Source organism: Grus americana, chromosome 21, assembly GCF_028858705.1.
Source record: "Grus americana isolate bGruAme1 chromosome 21, bGruAme1.mat, whole genome shotgun sequence".
Lineage (NCBI taxonomy): Eukaryota > Metazoa > Chordata > Aves > Gruiformes > Gruidae > Grus > Grus americana.
This window is the reverse complement of record NC_072872.1, coordinates 8193767-8209202: the sequence shown is the minus strand read 5'-3', so window position 1 is coordinate 8209202 and position 15436 is coordinate 8193767. Positions and strand designations below refer to the sequence as shown.

The following is a 15436-nucleotide window of genomic DNA, read 5'->3' as shown; positions in this document are numbered from 1 at the left end:
TAGAGTACGGGCACTACGAGGATGGGGACGGGGGCTCTCCATACGCGAGTCCCCCCGGAGCGGGCGACCAAAGCCGTTCGCCCGCGCCACGCTCGCCCTGCCCCATGGGAGGAGCGGTGACAGGGCCAGGCCTGGTGACAACTGCGCTCCAGCATCCCCGTGCCGCGCCGGAGGCATCTGCCGCCTCGCTAACAGGAACGCCCTCGCCTCCCGTCGCGCGGTGCTCAGCCAAGAGCCTCACAGCACCGGCAGCTGCATCCCAGCGGCGGGGACCGACGTGGGGTCGGGGTGTGGGATGCTTCGGTACCTCAGCGCTCCCGGCAGCTGCGCAGGAAGCTCTTTAACTCCTCCTCCACCAGAGGTGTGGGGATCCAAGTCATTAAAACGCTGCTGTGTTCTACCTCAGATTAGATCTAGGTCAGCGGGCATTCAGGGAGGTCAAGTACCTAAACTTCATATCGCACGGGCTAGCCCCATCAGTATAAACATACTCTACAAGGATGTGATCGAGCAGCCGGACTCCAAGTATTTAAGTAGTTTCACTGACCTCAGTGGGGGTCTCAGGTGTCTGGGGTTAAACACACGCTCAAGTGTGGACTCCCAGGCCCAGGCAACGTATTTTGGCTACCAAAGAAGAGCGGAAAAAAGCTCCAACAGAGATCGAAATGCAAGGAAACCCAAGGTAAAATGAGAATGCTTGTAGAGTGCAAAGGAACCTTACTAAAAAAAATAAAAAATAAAAAAGGGCCAAGGAGGCTCAGTTGCGTTTCAGCAGCTGAGGCTTTGGCACAAAGTTCTGGGACCCCTTTGGCCATCCCCAGGTGAGAGTGACCAATTACAAATCTGAAAAATGTTGGCAGGTATCTCCAAGCTCAGCTGTAACAACAACGTGTCATGTTTTCAACAGCAAGAATCCTAAACCGCTCTGGATTTTACAACAGCCCTAATAGATACTGAAACTGCGGTTTGGAAAGTAGCTGAAGGCAAACAGGACCAAGAGGTGAATACCGGAGCAATAAACCCCCGTGTGTTCCTGCACCTACACATGCCGAAACCTCACCCCGAATTACTGGAAGTTAGATATCTATCACGCCCAGCGTGTGTCCCCGAGTCGCTGGGGAACTGCGGGCTTCTCTCAAGCGCAGCGCACTCGCAGCTCCCGCTGCTGTCACTGGGAACCAGCGACCCTCAAAACCTTCTCAGAATTAGGCCATGAAACTTTCAGAGCTGTAATATAAATATGCCTTTGCTAAATGACTTAAAAGCCTTCATGGAACACTGCTGCTTCCAAAGGAAGACACTTAACTATAATTATTATATGCAAAAAAAAATCTTTAAATACAATTGGTTAAGTATGTGCATTCAGAGTGCATAATCCACCCGTTCAACATAACCATAAATGTAGAGGGGAAAAAAAAATCAAAATGAAGTGCAAATTGGGCTGTGGTATAGTCCTATATAAACAGGCTTAAGAGTCAGGAATTCCTGAGTCTGAACCTAAATGCCAACACAAGCTTCCTTTTGTTGGTTTGGATAGATCTGCGCTCAAGGGGCAAGTTCTGTTTCTCAAACCATATTTATTTTTTTTTTCCCTTCAATTCATAGCAGATCCCAAATTTCAAAATTCTGTACAAAGTATTTAATACATATTCAAAAATGGCAGTTCTACAGAAAAGCGTCACTGGCTGTTTATCTGACTGTTCATTCAGAATATTCCAAAATGGCCGATTTTTTACAAGGTCAAAATTGACCATTTTTTGAACAATATTTTCTCAGTTCCCTTCTATTACAGAACTTCTGGGGAAACAAACCCCTATTTCACAAAGAATTTTCGTTTTCATGGAACCATCTCCACACTCAGACTATCGGAACATTTACGTGTGGGAAAAGGCATTTTAGCAGTAGTGGGAGATCAGGAACTCCTGTTAGACGGTATTTTCCATCCTTCCTTTACAGTGGACTTTAAAAAAGAAAGATGATAACGTCCAAAATGCAAGTCTGGGACTAAGCTCCGCCACCGAATTTCTGCAGTAGGTCGGACACGGCCCGAGACCTGGATGTGCCTAAATTTCCTATTTGCCCGCGTCCGTAGAACAGGTTGAGAGTTTGACGTCGCAATGGCTTTGGTATTTGCCGGGGTGTGAGTATCGCAGGCGCGTAGGGGCAGAGGACCGAAACCAAAACCTCCGGCTGCCGAACCAGTGCCAGGGCTCTGGCAGAGCCTGCAGAAACCTTCCCTGGCCGCGGAGGAAATGTCCGAATTCCCTGCAGAATGACAACTGCCCGACACCAGCCCGCGAGCCGGACGGAAGCTCGGCGGCCCCATCGGGTACGCTGGCACGCAGACCGCCCCGCGAGATCGCCCTCTGCGACTGCAGGAGAGCTTGGTGACTGCGCCACCGCGGTGTAAATAGCACCTCCGAATTAAATGAGAAAGGGAGAAAGAGGGGAAAGTAAGTACCAGATGCGGTGTTTATTAATAAGAATAACAAAAGATACTTTGAAAATCTACTCATTGGGTAATTTTAGCTCAGGCTGGACTTCATCTTATGCGAATGCCATAAGACTAAATACAGCGCTTGACGTGTACAGTGGGCTGCACTTTTGCAGTTAACACAGATGTTCTTAAATGTACTCAAAATTTACACCATATGCTTTTTCTATCAACTGATATGTTGATTTTAGCCAAAAGAAAGACAACATGTCAGCAGCAGTCACGTCAGAAAAACTTGTGTTTGGGGATCTGCTCGGAGGTGTATCTCCTCCAACTGCTGATGAACTTCACTGCATTTAATTTCCTGGATTCAGCGAGCTGGTGGCAACACAATCCTGCCTTACTTACACTAGTTAGGGATGTGCTATAATTTTTGCAAAGCCTCCTGAATGTATACTAAACATGTCAAGTAACACCATGTGATTCTTTTTGAAAAACAGTTTACAAGCTGGCATTCTCCAGCTGCAGTTAACCCTAATTTGATTACATTACCGAGACAGATCACAATGAGCTTATGTAAATAGTAACGTTATCCAGTCATTCCGTGAGCTCAGATAAACTGTCATTTTAAAAAAAAAACCACCACACAAAACCAAAACTTAAATAGGCATGGCTTGACGCATTCGGCAAACGCTAACGGCAAAGATGACAGACTAGAACCTGCCCTGCTGTATCACTGTGAATCTTGATTTTTAAGAAGTATTTCCACGTCTGCTCCAAGTTGGAGACAGAAGAGAACGCCCGGGAATTCCACAGTAGTCGATATGCAGATGACAGCACTTTTTTCAATAACTCGTTCTTCATTATCATCTGATTCTTTAGTGAGACCTCAGTACGCCACCGCTGAAGTCAGTCAGACACCGCCCAGCAAGCGCTGCAGCGTTTCAGTCGGTGCCCAGGTATCTGCTCTTGAAGCCCGCGTGCCCCACACTATCCTGCTCCGTGCCCACGCTGCAGAGCCCCCTGCACCCCCATCCCCGGCATCACGGGGACATCCCATCCCTTCCAACTCTGGGACCCAGGCTGTGCTGCCCGCACCATCTTAACCCTGCCTCTTCCACAGGAGACACCATGCAGCCAGATCATTAAAAAAACCTGTCCTGAAAACACTTATTTTGCCTTAAATTAGCCGAGAGCCTCAGATTCTTACGTTAATACTTCAGATGAAATCCCAGGCTATGTCCCTGCCGTGCCTAATTTGCTGCTGTTAATAGGTGGGTTACCCTGCCTGACGGAGACGCGACGACTACGCTGCACGATCACCCGGTGCCCGTGCGAACACTATGACGTGCAGAGCATTTTCTTCCAGCCAGCTCGTTATGGGCTTTAAAAAACATCTCGGCTGTGCCACTGAGAAACGCTGAGACCAGCACAGCAACCAAGCCGATACCGTGCATCCCAGCCCCGGCCGGCATCTGCCACCCCCAGCACAGGGTCTCTCCAAGCAGGTGAAACCGTTTGCCCCGGTAAAGCACAACTCAGCATCTCCGGGGAGCTGCCTCTCCTGTCCGACACACAAACAGCAGCTCAAGTACTCGCACGCTTCCCCTACTTTCTGCACCTTTATTCCAATTCGGCTCAGAAAAGAACACTGTTATTAAGCTACAAACCTTGTTCTTTATAGTTTCTATTAATTATTCCTTTAAAAGTTTTATCCTGCAAAGTCCTGAGAGCGCTGGCCCTGGCCCGACTCCGAAGCGAGCAGTACCAGTGAAATTCGTCGAAACACGACTGTTGGCGTAGAGAAGCGCTGTTCTGGAGGGAGGCCGGGAGCACAAAGCACCGGTGGGCTGCAGCCCTCCAGCGCAGAGTACGGATGCTCCTCTCGGGTATTCCCACACCTTCCCACCTCCAGGCGCTTTGCACCGTGCTGCAGCACCTCGGTGTGCGCAGGAGAGCTGGCCTTGCAGCGCATCAGCAGAGGTTACAGCTGGGATACGAGGGGTTCGGTATGAAAAAATGAATCTTCTTTTCAACTGTCTGCTAGGACGCGTTGGCTACAGATTCTTTACAACTTTATGCCTGTCTCTATCTGGCTTTAGCAAATATCACAATAACATTCGCGCTCCCTGGTGCCCAAGGACAATTTTACACACACACACACAAAAAAAAAGCACGTGAAGTATTTTTCATCGTTGCTACTTGCCCGAGATGTGAAAAGCCATTACTCATTACATTGACAAATGCTGTTGCTGCAGCAGTAAAGAGCTAATCACCTCTGCCATTAACAGCTCTGGAGCCTGCAAACAGCAAACGCACAAGCAGGAAAGGGTCGGTTTCTTTATTAACTATTTGCCAATTTTGACGTGAAAGCAAAAATCTGATTTGTGCAAAATGTAACACTGTCCCAACAGCTGCTGCTCTTCCAGTTCTGCCATGAAGTTTGGCATTATATATAAAAGTCTTCTGTAGTATATAACCAGGTTATCAAAAGCTCACTGCTACTTTGCAGCAACTCCCTCTACCACAGTTTAGATCCATCGGTAACCAAATCCGAACTCTACCCTGGATACCACAGAACTTCAAAACAGCACACAGAACCAATACAACATCTGTTGAACTAATTGGCAAACGATCATTGCATAAATATCAAAAATTAAACAGTGAATTTTGTAAACTCTGCAGTCTCTGTGGAAGAAAAGTATCTACTTGAAAAGCCTATAAATTGAGGTCCAAGGACTGAGTCGCCTGAAGTTATAAGGCAAATCAGTGGCAAAATTCTCAACCTTTTGCCCTCCCTAACAGCCTGTGGAGCCTCCCAGTTGAATAAACTGGAATAATTAATAAACTGATCCATTGTCACCACAGCTATCAAGTCCCGAAATACAAACGGAACTATCCGTTCTCTTCTGTGCATGAATGACATATGGACAGTAAACAGCGCCTCGTGAGCTACGAGAGCTTGTGCAAAAAGCATTGAGGGTGTTAATCCGGTTCGTGATATACTTTGAGTATTGGCAGGGAACGAGTTGGCTTAATATTAATTTTAATCCAGATGCTCTCCATGTAAACGTTTTCACCTATAGTTTGCATAGCTGCTTTACGTTCCAGCACAGAGAGACACTCTTCATCTGAGCTTCCTGAAGTTCCTTAAACACTGGAATGATTAATGCCCATTTTTGATACTAGGTGCTTTTGTCTTTTTATAAAGATAACATCACTCAGCTAGGAAATCTTGCCTAGGATTGCCTTTAAAACACGATCGTCCCAAGACCCCCCAAGGTGGAGCTATGGAAAAGGTCGGAAATTATATACGCTGATGGAGGCCAAGTGAGTTAATTCAGAAGCACTCTGACGCTATTTGTGCGTACCAGATTAACTCTGCTGGTAACAGACCTCGAAGGAATGTGGGTTCACGAGGACGGAAGAACCATATGAGAGCACGGTATTAAAGAAAATACATATAAAATACACATCAGCCTCGTCTGGGATTGCCAGCTTTACATTGTGTTTCTTTACTGTCATTTGGTTTTCCACTGGGAAGCTGTCCCACCACCGCACAAACTGCTGAAGAACAGACCTATTCAAACCCTCCAGCCTCCTCCGCAGCTCGGAGCAAGGAGGACGAGCGAGACAAGCTTTTGCAAACTGCAGACAGCATGGCATGGCTCACCCTGGGGATGGCTGCTGTTAAACTTTGCATTCAGGAGCTGGAACAGCCCTTTAAAAGCCATCAGCGGACAACCCTACAATAGCTAAGTCACAGAGATGATGTTCTTTCATAGTAAAGCCAGAGGGAGAAGGAACCCACAGAAAACCATTTCAGCACTTAAGAATTGATTCTGTTAGCCGTATTTTTAAAAAACAGGGATTTTATAGCGCTTTCTGGCCAACAATTTGCCAAAATTTTACATTTTCTATAGTAAGTAAATGCGTGAAGCCCTATTAACTTGAGGAAATTTTCAATATCCTGCCTTGGGAATTTGAAACGAATGTGCCTGGAATTAAGAGGAAAGGGAGGAAAGCTCTTGTCTGAGAGGAAGAATTTCCTTTCCTGGCTGGTGAGCGAAGGAGGATGAACAGCCCTACTCTGACTGGCGAGGAACAAGCCAAGGGCTGAAAGGAGTATAAAGAATAAACCAACCATTCACTGCTAAGGGCAACCCCAGCACAATTGCGAACACTGTAGAGCAGCCAAACTGTGGTTTGTGGACCAGTAACAGTCTGCAAAGCCATGGTATGCACTCCACAGACCATTTTATAACCATTTATTTTTCAGTTGAAAGTCTGAACAAAAAGGTGGTCCAGCGCTGCGTGAAAGAAGTTCAAAATTAGGAGGGATCTGTGGCCCAGAATGTCTGGGAATCTGCTGCAGGGAACACCTCTGCACTTGCTCATCCCTCCTGTCCTGTATGGCTTGGCAGAGGAATTCTCCCTGTTTGCCACCTTTCAGGAGAACAAAATGCAGTTTACAGAGGTGAAGCATTACAGGTTATTCCAAAGGATGTTCAAAAGAAAGGAACAGCTTAAGCCACCTTTCAGTAAGAAACAGCACCTTCTTATCGCACTCAACAAACTTCTATGCATCCAGAAAGGTGCCGGAAAATGTCAGGGGCAGTCGCTGTTAAGAAGAATGAATGTCAAACATTAAGAATATGTGTAAGAACAAGGACTGCAAGAAAGAAAATAAACAAGCGATTTGCATCCATGGTATCACAACTTCTGTATCACTTTTTAAAGACGTAACTCCTCCATGACATTGTGATCAAGTTCAACTGCAAATACCAGGAAGTTAAACAGAATCTAATGGAGAGCATTTGTAATAACTTCAATAAGCTGAGGACTCGAGACCTTCAGCCAAGACAAATAAGAGAGGGTACTGATTAGTAAATCTCACTGTTTCTCTTGCCAAGCACTCAGGGACTGGTGATAGGAGAGTATTAAATATAATCTCACAGTCTTTAGGGGCTCTTTGATTTTATATTGCGTTCTTATCGGGTTCTTGAAGTCCAGTGTTAATGAGCATGAGAAATGCACTTGATAGTTTGGCAGTTTTGCTAAAAGAAAACGTATTTCATTCATTACACGTGTTCCTTGGATCCAAGTTAGAGATGCATTTCCCTTTCATATGGCGCCACATCTAACCTCCCTCTATTTGTTTTCTCCATTTCAGCAATCCAACATCACCTTTAGCAATTATCTATTTACTATTACTACTCGAAGAAAAGAGGTTTTACCAACTACGGAGAATGAGAAGGACCCTGGAGCAGAGATGAAACATTTACACAGTAAGAGCACACCCACTGCATCCCCCTTTTGCAACACACAGTGATTCCTGAAAGAAGAGTAAGTCCCACTGGAGCCTTCCGTCGAGTATTTTGCCCACTTCTTGAAACACGTCCCAGAAGAGAAATGGGTAACAGTACACATGAGGAAATAAAAGTTCAAATTAATTATGATTTTCTTTTCAAAGTACCCTTACAAATATTATCGTGACCTCCCTTTTTCCTGAAGGGAAATTCCATTATAAAACTGAATTCTGAAAAGATGAAGGGGACATTTCTCTCTCTAGTGCCGAGCAGTGTGTAGAGCCTGAGGATTAAAACAGAAGTTGTAAGTACTGAATTGTATCTGTATTTACACAGTTTGTTCATCTTCAAACCTGGGAACAAGCCTAGCAGACTTTTATGCTAAATAAGATATGAGATCCTCTGACACAATGTGCTTCTGAACTGCAAACCAGTCGCATCTTCACTCTAACCACAGAGAAAACAGTAGTAGAATGGAAGCGTAGGGTCATCAACTCTAAATTCTGTCTGCCACAGAACTACATAACACAATCTCTTAATGTATCTAGAGCTATTTATTATCTGAGCAAAAAATCACCTTGAAGAGTGAAGTGTAATGTTTTGGTTAACAGATAAAGCTCTGCTGTTTGCAGCAATGTAAATGGATTGGACGGTTAGCTTTAGTCATATATGATCCATCTATCTTTTGTTCTCGACCCTTTTTAGTTATAAAAATGACCTCGGTATTGACAGAATAATATACATTAACTTCCTCTGTACTTCATATATTGATAACCTGTTTGTTAAGATGATCAGTAATAATCATAAGTAAATAAAGAGAGATCGTACATCTTCCTGTAATGGCAATGCTGACGTGCACTTGATCTGAGGCATGGGGACCTCTGGGCCTCGGCTGAAGACCTCATACCTCACATTAAATTGCAGCCATTCCACCCAGGACACACGTTGACACAGAAATCTATACAGGGCAATGCACTCAAATCTTAGTATGGGATCATAGCTGTTATGACTAGGGTATCTTAGAAAATACCCTCAAAGGGGAGAAGCGTATTGAAACATTCAACAAATCTACCATCTCGTCCCTAGAATGATTCATTATTCAAATGCCAGTCATTTAGGGCTCCCTTTGGGTGAGGTTCATATGCAGCTGATTTGCCTCATTCTTGGTATCGCTGGGGTGGCATTCATTTCCAATTCCGCTGGCAAGACTTTCAGAAAGTCCCTGCCCTTCTCCCTTCGGTGGCAGAGGTTAAGTACCTGCAAACCTGTACGGCCACATCAACGCTATTTCTTTTTTCTTACAAAATCCTCTTCATCACAAAGTCTTGCCATTGATGCTGAAACTGATTGGCACCAATGTTGTAGGAAACGGGAAAGTCTCAGCACTCCGATCTCTCCATGCATACAGTTGCCAAAGAGAAGGACTAGGACTAGATGTACCAAGGTAAAAGATTTTCTTCTTCTTCGGGCCTCAACATACGGCGCAGGGCCAGCTGGCTTTGGCTTCTCCCATCACCCATGCTGAATGATACAGCCTCCATCCTTATTTGAATGTAATAATTACACAGTTAGGAATTTGAGAAAGAACAGAGAAAAATTACTTCATTTAATTCTCCTCCTCACAGCCTAAAAAGACACTGATAAGAATTACGAACTGTTTTACCACATTGAAAGAGTACTTAACGAATACTTTTTTTCATAGGCATGCTTGCCTGTCTTGGTTCGAAAGCCGAGCCTTTTCTCTGCCCAAGTAACTCAACTTTGCTGAGCTCACTGAAAGCGTTCTAGTTCCCCACATGCAAGCATGTCAAATCACAAGCACAAACATAAAAGCCAACTTGCAATTCACTGCATACAGAATTTGCCAAAAATCCAGCTCAATAAACTGCAGCTATATCTAGAGCTTATCCTCAGTTCCATCAAAATAATGGCCTTCAATGTAACCATAGTAGTGCACCAGAGCTAAATAGCTAAGCTGTGACATGTAGATTTTTGATCATTAATCACACTTGAAGGAAAATAAAGCCAATATGCAACGTTCCCACCAATTTCAAAAGTCTGAAGTGGGAAATGCACTGTCTCGTTTAGCAGCTTAGTTTTGCTGCTCACCCTGTGAAAGGAACGAGTGAAAACAGCAGCGTTCCTAATAGCTGGTACCGTCCAGGGGGAGCGTAGGCTGTCTGGGAACGTATCCCTGCCTGCCTGGCACTCGGACAGAAAGGATGGGATATGTCAATTTGATACCCATCAGCAGGATAACCTCGCTGTCACTTTAACATGACGAGGTCGTCGTCAGGCAGCGTGATGCAGTAAGAAAAATGGCCCATTAAAGCCTGAGAAGAACTGGAAAAGAAACATAAGGCTGATTATGAGATGCTCAAGTCCTATTTTTTTTGTGGAAGACGCAGTTATTCGGCACCCCTGCGTAGGGCCATCTCCCTGAGATAGCTTCTGAAAGGGAAGCAAGAAAACGGTGACTGGCACGGCCAGCACGGGGGCCGGCCGCAGAGAGCTTGAAGGAACTTTTCGTCACTTAACTCCTATTTCATTTAGCAAAATAAGTCTTCGATAAACTGAAGTTATGAGGACCTTGCACAGTCCCTAAACAGGAGGGGCATTTTCTATAGCAGCCTGTTTCTTTCGCGGTATGCTCTGCGTTAACCACAAGGAAGAGTTTCTGCTCTTGCACGTGCCACTCTCCTGCCACTGGTCCTCAAGACGCGCTGCCGCTCGAACACGGAACAGGTACTCAGTCTGCGTTGGTAGGTTACCTTGGCGAGGAATTCCCTGCAGTAATGTTCTGTGCACGGGAAGAGAACAATAGAGGGCCAGAAAAGGGCACTTTGTCTTCCTTTATTTGGAAGTAATATTAAGGAAATGATACTCTCCATAAAGAAAAGTTAACACGGAATTATTCTGTGGACTAACTTCAGACATCGGCACAATCAGTTTCTTATTTAAAAAGCATACAGCGTTGTTTTATCTGAATTGATAGGGGGTGCCAGGTGAGTTCCCTTTTAAGAGCTGCAGAAACAATCTCTGACAGCACTGGATAATATTATGCTTGGAATGATAATATTGTGTTTGGAAAAGGTCAATATTTTATTTAATCAGCCAGACAGAGAGTGGGTGGCAATTTCAATGCATTTTCTAGAGACAGGAATTCAGGGAGTCCAAACGGAAATCAGTTTCTGGTTTTTTCTTGGGCTGCTGATGTCTCCCACAGGTAGGAATTTGTGTCGGGAGCGTTCAAGGGCACGATATAATAGGGCTGGGGATAGCCCCAGTGCTCCTCTGGCGGGAACGCCATCCTGAGTGCCTACAGCTTCACTGGGCGTCCGGAGCGGAAACCGGCCACGCTTCGGGAACTGACAAATCAGAAATTACAACTGCAAGCTAAAAAAAATTAAACTTAAGGTAATCTTTAGAGCATCTGTGCAAACAATAAACACGAATCACTTCTCAAAACAAATCTAAGACGGCGTATCATGTGCTATGCTGTGTATCGTGAGCCTAGCAGGAAGCACGCAGCTTTCGCTTTCTCAAGTATACAAAACGGTTCCTGAGACATAATGCTTCATGGCTACAAGACTGTTTGTTGGGTTGGTCCAAAACTTCCTAAAACAAAGGTAGTAAAAAAAATTCAAGAGCAAGAGAGAGAACTATCTATGCAGATATCTGGCATTTGTCCCACGTAAGCTTCTAGAAAGGAGGGAACCTTAAGAGTAAATCCCTCAAAAGCCGCTCAAAGGCTTTTTAAGTAATTCCTGGGAGAGAAGACTAAAACCTCCTGGTTAGAAGTGGAAGGATGCACTGAGCCTCTCAAGAACTTCAGAGATATAGGAATGTGAAAATTTTAGCTCATTATGATCCCTTACACTACGGATGCCACAAGCACCTCTTCCACCGAGTTCCAGGCAGCGTACTCTGGCCACACAGGCTTCTGCACTCTGCACAAGGTGGGAGACATCCATCTCGGAAGGTCAAATCTGCTGCTTTCCTCTTCCAGTAGAGCATCAGAGAAAGACTAACCCCAGCTGAGAATCCCCCTCACCTGATGCCAGACGTAGCTCAATACCCCTCTGTACCACACACTGTACCGGAGACAAATTCTGGCCCTGGAGGAGCCGTCTTGAGATGTGGCATTACGAGTCAGACACAGAAGCTTTTACTTATGCTTCTGTCCCACGCTGAATCCCATCGGAAAAGCACTGAGGATCTTTTTCGTTCCCTTGCCTTTGTCAGACACGGTACCAGGTACAGCTTGGCCCCAGCTTTGCCTTTTCCAGGCGGTGGAAGAGAAGGAAGGAGGCCTGAAGACTAGAGCCGGCAACTGACTGTCGGCACAAGCGCTGCAGCGAATGAGAGATTCAGCGCCGTGCTGCGCTGAGGGCTTTGTGCTCTAGTCCGACAGTAAATGGCAATCGGGTATCTTTAGTGTCCATCTTCCCCAACATATATTTTGCTTTTCTCCAAAGTGCGCTCTTTGCACAGCGTAACTCATTCTTCTGCTCTGCCCTTGAACCTCCTTCTGCCAAAGCGTAATTTGGGGCACCACTCAGACGGTTTTCCGGGGCAATGGCATCCTCCCATCTGTTTATATAACAATTCCCTTTTCAATGTGTATTTAAAGAATGTGTTCTTTACACATTCTCACATTCTATCTGCTTTTCCAGACAGCTGTTGAACGCACAGCAGAGAGTTTGGGCATTGGCGGGCGGTGAGGGGGTGTCGTTTTGCTTTAAAAGTGCATACGATAATAAAGCAATAGGATATGTGAAAACTGAGGTGGACAGCAATACAACAGAACACAGCTTCAAAGTCTCAAAAAACCACAAAGAACACCATACATTCTGTTCTCTACAGTGCTTCGATGCACCTCTGATTATCAAAAAGCTTCTTCTGAACGTGAGGCTACAATTCTTCCATTTTCTTTGCTGCATTCTTTTTTCCAGCTTTTCCAGTTGAGCTGCCAGAGGTTTCAGGGTAACATAACCTGAATAGCAAGATCACAGTGCGAATGTGACAGAGAATCACGAATCATGACCGATCACTGGTAACACCACCAGTTACAACAGGCTCCATTGCAAGAGAAAGCCTACTACACACCGAGCCTCCGGGAAACGTACAGGCTTTTAAACCCGGACCTCTCCTTTAAGCACCCTGCTATCAGTTCCCACGTGAATTCTGGATTCGGGGCGATTGCAAGCGACAGGATCCAGGCAGTTAAGATCCATCTCTGCAACTGTACCAGGAGATCCTGCTGCACTGCTGCAGAGATATAAGGTCACCTGGCACGCAACTGGGATCCATCTCTCCGGTACAGGCGTACGCGTACTGGAGCAATTCTGCTCATTCTTTGAGGCGGCCAGAAGCGCCCACCCTCTCCACCAGGACCGGCTTCTGGCCTCCAAGACAGAAATGGGGCTTTATTCCCCCAGAGAGAGGCAAGCCCTAATCTAGACAGAACAGTGATTAAAAGAGCCAATGAATAACTAGAGAAATGAGCTTATAAATACAGCAAGCACTTCATTTCTTGAGGTCGGAGAACTTGACCATTATCTGTCTGCTCGTGTTTTCTTGATTAGAGATCTTCTCAGCAGAAAGACCTCGCAGCCAGCCACTTCAAAAAGACACCTGACAAAACACTTCCCCCCACTTTGACCACAAGCTTCGAGCAATGGTCTTAGCTGTCAGACTGTTTGCTCAGAAAATTCTGAAATCTCTGCCGAAGACTCTCCTGAAGTAAACCAAAATGGCTAAGAGATTTTTTTTAAAATTCCATATGTTATCCTTAGTAACTCCAGTTGTTTGCTATTAGAATTAAAACGGACTCTACATTCGGTGCTTCTTTCAGAAAAGTACCAGGAAAAAAAAAAGGCATTTTTTTCACTAAAAGTTTTAAAAAGCACAGACAGCCCTTATTGTTATTGAACACTCCAAGTAAAGTTCTGAAGAAAATCTTGGAAGATCCAGCTCGGAGTATTGATTACAAGGAGTTTTTTAATCTTGTGCCAAAAGGAACATTGAGGTTGAAAGATGGCTCCATACACGATCTTGCCAAATAGCGTTTCTGTTTACGTCTTAAAAACTACCACCAATAGATCATAGACAAAGAAATGTCCATAATGTATCCAGATGCTGGAAATGAAACGTATTTAAGCCGTTGAAGAGGGTTTAATGAAGTAAAGCATGTTTTTAACTGCCAGCCCAAAGTAAATAATGACAGATTTGAGTATGGTTAAGAGATCCTATCTTACTCACCAAATAATCTGAACGTGCCATCAAGGAAACTGTTGCTTTGTGGGAATAACATAACAGCAGTTCAACATTCTCGTAAACTTGGTTCTTGTCTTCCTCAACACCCTAAACCTCTCAGGATTGAGCAAGTGTAAAGCAAGCACTGCAAAGGCAACAAAACTCCCTAGAGCTTGTCAGCCTGTACTGCTGGGTCACCAGGGTCACTTGGGCCTCTTTTGTCTTAAGGATGGGAAGGACGAACTCATTAGTGAAAGGCTGCGGTGATTTCCCCCGTTTGCCCAGGGCACCTGTTCGGCCCAAGTTGGAAACGGACCAAAATCTGGCAAGTCCGACAGCCCCGGCTGCTCTTCCTCCCAGCACAGACAGATGAACAGCTGTAAAACGAATATTGTGGCTTTTACACAGAAAAACATGATCATCCTCAATTGCACGTTCATATGTTTCCTGTTGAAGGCTATTTTACTGCTCTGAATATTTGGCTTTGTCCTGTAGCTTGTGCAAACGTGTAGACAGTTCCATAAGGGACTTTGAGGCTTGGGATGAGTTTGTGGTGTCTTCGATTTCTCAAAAGACGCCTCCTCACCACATCCTTCCATTCCAAGCTTCCTAAATATCACCACTGTATTTGAGATGTGCTTTTTCATAATGCAGAAGCAATTTTCTTTTTTTTTTAAAAAAACAATGAAATGATGATTTCTGTTATTAGGACACGCAATGGAATAAAGCAGAGAAGCAAGAAAAAACCCCATACCACGTTATACAATTACCTATTTTGCTACAGCCAAGGCTGTCGATTTGACTGTAAATTTATAATTCACAATTGTACATCCTCCTTCCCTAATTCAGGCGTTCGGCCTTTTGGTTAGAAGAACATTAAAATTATATCCAAAAGCAATAATCTGGCTGACGTTTAGCTGGGACAGTAGCTCAACTCGATTAACCCCTCACCTTCAAAAGACTTACTTTTGTACTGCCCCTTTTGCCAGGAGTGCAATGACAGTGGCATTATCTGCCAGTCTATACGGCTTCTAAATTGTGTTTTGGTTCAAATAATAGTAAGAACACAACGTAACCAGGCTGTGCTAGGTGGTCAAAGTACTGAGAGTTTAATCCACTCTTCTGAAAGTAAAAGCTACTTAAGCAAGAGTCCTCAAAAACAACAAAAAAAAGGTAAAATATCTATTTCAAGTGATGCATAATAAGCACATGATTCAAACTAATATAGACAATTTAGTTTTTTGGAATAACTCATTCCACTACTCTAAGTTGTAAAAGTTTGGGATTTTCACATTCTTGAAAGCCTTCCAGGCTCTGTCAGGAACAGCTGTACGCAACGCAACCCTGGCAGTCCTGGGGGCTTTCCCAACAAGCTCAGCGATCTACTCCGTTCCTTTATTCAGAGAGTGCTTTGGATGGTGTTCTGCAGGCATTC

At 44.7% G+C, this 15436-nt stretch overlaps 1 protein-coding gene across 3 annotated transcripts in view; it reads right to left on the bottom strand.

Moving 5' to 3' along the window:
* PRDM16 (PR/SET domain 16) overlaps positions 1–15436 on the bottom strand; it is a 346792-nt gene that overhangs the window by 168961 nt on the left and 162395 nt on the right. The window lies entirely within an intron of this gene.